Raw genomic sequence first — 6,147 nt, forward strand, 5'->3', positions numbered from 1 at the left:
ATGTCATTACTTTCTGAGCTTGATAGATGATTTCTCAAGAAAAGTCTGGTGTTGTTTTCTTAATACGAAAGATCAAGTTTTTGAGAAGTTTGTGAATGGAAACTGTTAGTTGAGAATCAGACCGGTTTGAAAGTAAAGAAGCTCAGAACGGACAACGGTTTGGAATTCTGCACATAAGGAGTTTGATGGGTTGGTGTTTCAAGCAAATGGAATAGGGAGCCACAAAACTATTCCTTACACTCCCACAACAGAATGGTGTTGTGGAGAGGATGAACAGAACAATACTTGAAAGAGTAAAAGTCTCTTGAGTGAAAGTGGTTTGCCAAAGGTATTTTGGGCTGAAGCTGTAAATACTGCGGTCTACTTGATAAACAGATCAAAATCATATGCCTATCGAAGACAAGGTTCCTGAAGAGGTATGGTCTAATATTGTATTGAAGTTGGATCATCTGAGAAGGTTCGAATGCATTTGCTACTACCATTCAGATGATGGGAAATTGAAACCTAGAGCCAAGAAGGGCATCTTCATTGGTTATCCTGGAGGAGTTAAGGGTACAAAGTCTGGCTCGTCTGGATGATAAGAGAGCAGTGATCAGCAAGAACATCTATATAGTAGTGGGATCTGTTCTAGTTGTACATTTCTGCACTCCCCATTTCCTTTTTCAGTACAACAAGCTGCCCTTCTTTGGTAATTGTAATAATTTTTAGTCAAAAATAGAAAATTGGGAAATAATAATTGTGTTATCTTGAGATTGGTGGTTTCTTTTATAGAGTGATAAGAAGAAAAAGAAAGACAATCTATTCTTCAAATGGACTGGAACTTCAAGACTCAGCTCCGGTTTCTTTCCCCGATTTCGAGGAAAATAGTACCGGATTTAACTCCAATAGATGCCTCCGGTTCTCATTTGGTGGTCCGTCATCATCATCATCACCAAGACTGGAGCCAAAAGGAGAGTTCTCATTCTGATCTGAAAACTAGGAAGGAACATAGTAAACTCCTCCTCTGCGTTTCGTAATACAGAGCAAGTGACATGTCAAAAGTGAAGAGAGTAATACCGCCTTGGCAGCCTTGGCGAAACCAGAAGCTTCAAGAAGCTCTGGTTCGTCCAAAAGGACAAGAGGGAATGCTACTGGGAACAACCAGATCCCGCTTTGTCTTGTTGATGGATGTGATTCTGATTTTAGTAACTGTAAGAGAGTATCATAAAAGACATAAGGTCTGTGATGTCCATTCTAAAACTCCTGTGGGTTACAATCAGTGGTGATAACAGAGGTTTTTCAACACAATGCAGCAGGTAAACTGTAAGATATGTTGGATATTTTAACATGGCGTTTGTGTAATGATAAGATTAACATATGTGTATATGTAGGTTTATGCTTTGGAAGAGTTTGATGAAGGGAAGAGAAGTTGTAGGAAACGTCTTGATGGACACAATCGTAGAAGACGGAAGCCTCAGCCCGACCGTATCGCTTCACATGTGTTTTCCAACTACATCTGTTGGGACCCCGAGCAGCTGGGGAAACGGTCTTGTGAGCTTAGCTATGGCCAGTGGTTCGAGTTACGGAGAGAACCAGATAAAGCCTGACATTATTTCCCAGAAACTTCTTCTCTAAAAGCAGAGGGAAACAGTTCCCTTTCTTGCAAGAAGAAGTGAGCTCGAGAACAGCATTCTTGTGTGTGAGAGAATGACGAGTTGCGTCCACGACTCTGATTGTGCTCTCTCTCTTCTGTCACCATCTTCCTCATCAACACCTCATTTGCTTCAGCCACTACTTCCTTTTCCCAAGAAACAGTAGAGACGGTTTTTAACCAGTCCGGATTGTTTTAGAATGCGAGTGCAGTCTCTGATGGGTCGGTTATATCCGTAATGAGATTGTGGCTCTTCGCAAACGTTCCCGTTTCACTGGGAGTAGTACAAGTAGATAGATAGAATCAGAAATGTGTGGTATGTGCCTCTTTCTCTATTCTCTTCTCTTTCTCTCTAATTTTTCAATGTTCTTTTATCTTGTTAAATGATGAATTGATGGTGTATAAACGGCTTATTCATACCCGAACTATGAGTTTTTGGAAAAAACATATCTATACTTTTTCTTGTGCGAATACATGTCTGAACTATATAAACTTTGAATTACATACCCGAACTTATAAAATCCACGCTAATTCATACATCAATATTAACACTGTTTAATTATAGTAATGGCACTGATTAGGATGATTATGTGGCTGATTAGTCAGCTTCACACAAATATGATGTATAAAAGAACATATTATAATGGGCTAAATTTTAAATCTTATGGATCGAATATGATAATTACCGATGTTGTGATATAACAATGGCCCGAACAATTTAATATTTACCCAAAATAGTTATCATATTTGGCCCATAAAATTTAAAACCACTAACCCATTATATTTTGTTCTTTTATACGACCCGTTTGTATATAAAACTGACTAATCAGCCACATAATCATCACAGTCAGCACCATTAACTATAATAAACAGTGTTAATGGCAGGTCGATGTATGAATTAGCGTGGATTTTATAAGTTCGGGTATGTAATTCAAATTTGTATATTTCGGATATGTATTCGCACAAAAAAAAGTGTAGGTATGTTTTTCCCAAAAACTCATAGTTCGGGCATGAATAAGCCGTTTTTCCCCGGTGTATTGGTCCAGCACCAAGTTAAGGTAGATAAAGTCTTTATGTAACCTATGCAGCATGGCGCAAATTTCATCCATTGCATTAAAAACAGAACTCTAAAAATTTTTGGAAAAACAGATCGAAGTGATTGAAATTTGGAACCGTCATGTGGTTGAATATATTAACGAAACAGTCTAAGTCTCTTTATGTAAAGGACTCAATGGTCAATAACTTTTTAGAATACCCTATCTTTCTCTATATCTACGTATTATCTCCTCTGTATACTCAGTGTGGAAAACCCAGTTTTTCACTCCAAATGAAGCACGTCCCACTCGACTACATTTTGTTAGAAATATCATTAAATTTGTAATCTTTACTGTCCTTACATGTCTTCACTCATGACCAACTAGCATAAGCATTTACTATAAGTAAACATACTAATTTCTAACCAAATTTCTGACGGAAAAAATATTGCGTCGGAAATTTTCTGAAGAATTCTAACGAATTTCTGAGGAATATGAAATTTTACTATTTTTTACTGTAGCAGCCTTCGTCGTCAAATATTTATAAGAAATATTTCAATGAATTTTCTTTTGTAAAATAAATCGACGAAATAACAAATGATTCCTAAAAAATTAAACGATATATATAAATTTGAGGTTTATGTTTTCAAATGTAATTTTCTCATAGTTGCAATGTCATAATAAATCAGCGTTAAAAAAAGATATAAAGTATTCAAAATAAATAATAAACCAGATACTTACAAGATCACCATGATATATATTAAGTAATAAATATGATCTGTGTTAATAATACCTCAATTATTTAAAGCTTTATTATATACTAGGATAAGACCTGCGTTTTGCGCAGGGTGAGGTTAAATATTTAAAATTTCAAAACATATAGTATTGACATATTAAATATTTATATGTGTTGGATTTTATTTTGATATCTATATAATTGTGTGTGTGTTTTATATAATCATCTATATGTTGGGTGGAAACCATTTGTAATTGTAATTGTCGACAAAAAATATTTTGAATTTATCAAGGCATGGTCAATTTAGGCTTAAAATTTTTACATTCATAGTTTCACAATTTACATAAAATTAAAAATGAAAATATTATAAAAAAAAACAACTACATACTGGGCTAGCCTTTAAAGTTAGACATCAATTATAAGTGTGGTTCTGTATGGGGCATACCAACAAAATTTATAAGATCCTATTATCAAACTTTTTTTATGGGCCAAATAAAATGAATACTCTTAAAACAGATAAAATTCTGAAATAAACATATGTGACTTTTTATTTGAATTTTCCAACTATGGTTTATCTCTTGCTCTCCTCATTTCATCGGTTCAGAAGAGATATTCTTCAATCTCTTTTTCTGAACTTTGTTTTTGACAGCTGAACAAAAATCTTTGATTTATATCAAATCCCAAAGTATTGACGATCTCATTTTCTCTATACAGTTTATGTATGGCTTGGATAATCAATAGCTTCATGTTTATTATACTTGTTTTTTTTTAACTTGTAGAGATCTAAAATTTAGAAATGATCAGATCTGATATTTATTTGTTTTTTTAATTCTCCTCAACACTGTATATATAGTCATAGTATCAATGGTTTCTGAATAAATAATTAAAGCTACAATGGATATTATTGACACTAAAATATACACAAATTAAATTCATGAAATATTTAGTGTATTATTTCTAATTAATTTGTTTCCATATTAAGTTTTGCTTGATAAAGAAGAAATACAAATTATTGGCAGGTTATAGATTCAAATTTATTAAATGTGTGTTTAAATTAATATAGTAATTAATGACATATGTAAACTTGTTCAGCAATATATATTGAGTTTCTTCACTATTTAAAAAAATCAAGTCAAGATACCATATACTTCACACTTTCCGAAAACATAACTATAATATTGTCGTCGCTCATAGTAATAATACCTTTAATGGTTCGAAGTATGCAATGCCAAGGTTTAACACTCAAAACTTTTGTACATCATGACACTTAGCTGAATATTATCTTAAAGTTTAAGCTTAAATTTTTTCGTGCATCATGACAATTGTGCACATTAGCTACAAATAATTTACATAATAAAAATGTAACAGAACAATATATTCTCCACTCTACAGCTTTAAGAGATTCTTGATTATATGTTTGTGATACTGATACGAACTCAAAAGTATTGTGTATAAAAGCTTAATGTATAAATTTATAACCAATATCAGCAAGATTCATAATATGCTAATACCCCTTTTTGTTCGAAATCATCAAGTAATTAGGAGATATTAAACTTGTTTAAATGTTTGACTGACTGAGTTTTTCCAATAATGGTCTTATTACAAAAGTAAACCTCATATTAACGGTGAACATATATCCATAGTGTTTAGTTTTTTAAGTTTTGTTTTTGTTAATGTTTCATTTTGTATCATCAATTGGTAGATTGCATTTTTTTAATATTGAGAGACGAAACGTTCCATCGTACGATTCAATACTTTGCTTTAGCTAATACACTATAGTTTATAGTTAATGTTTTTTAGCAAAAAATATAAATCGAATGTGGACCAACCAGTTTTCCAATTGAATATTATGCTGTCACATAGGATTAATTGAGTACTTAATTGTGTGCCACATAAGATGTAGTCTCTTTTTAATTAATACAAAATTGAGGTTACATATTTTAAATGCTTTCTTTTTAATATATAGGGGATATTCTCGCAATGTATCCATCTAAAATCTTGAATTTTGTGTGCTTTCAAGTGTTTTCAAACATTATGAAGATTATAAACCCTTAAAGATCATCAATTTATTATCAATGGCTATTATCAGTCTGTTTTAGCTAATGTTTTGAAACCCCAATATCTAATTCGTTAGAAATTTCTGACAAATATGTTTCTAACGAATTTCCGACGGATATAGTATATTTCGATGGATATCCGGCGAAAGTGGTATATTCCGACAAATTTCCCACGTAAATGGTATATGCGTCGGAAATTGAAAATTTTCCGGAAAAAACCGTGTAACTTTTCGTGAAGCACCAAAATAGAAAAACTCCAACGGAATTCCGACAAACACAATCCATCCGAATTTTTAAACATTTAAACAGGAAAAATTCTTGTTTTTCATTTCAACTCTTTTTTTCTCTCTCTAAGCTCTCTCTATTATCTCTCTCTCTCTCTCTCTCTCTCTCTCTCTCTCTCTCTCAGATGAAAAACAGCTGAAAACAGCCACAAATCCTTCTTCAAAACTCCCCTTAAATCATGTTAGCCTTTTATCATCCTTTCAATAACGATATATGTTAGTTTGTATATGTGTTAGGTTAGAATTGATGTGTTTTAGGGATTGAGTGTTAGAAATGAGTTAGGTTGGTTAATATAGGATATATAATGTTAAATTTGTGTTAGAATTGTTAGTTTTAGGATTTTTCATGTTAGATTTAGGATTTCAAATTTTTTTTTATGTTCTATAAGTTTGTTGTTGTTTTAAC

General features: G+C 32.5%; 1 pseudogene; it reads left to right on the forward strand.

The window, feature by feature from the left end:
• The first annotated feature begins 809 nt into the window (after nucleotides 1–809).
• Nucleotides 810–1,914, forward strand: LOC130509727 (squamosa promoter-binding-like protein 13A; annotated as a pseudogene).
• The last annotated feature ends 4,233 nt before the right edge of the window (nucleotides 1,915–6,147 follow it).

Source organism: Raphanus sativus, chromosome 3, assembly GCF_000801105.2.
Source record: "Raphanus sativus cultivar WK10039 chromosome 3, ASM80110v3, whole genome shotgun sequence".
NCBI lineage: Eukaryota > Viridiplantae > Streptophyta > Magnoliopsida > Brassicales > Brassicaceae > Raphanus > Raphanus sativus.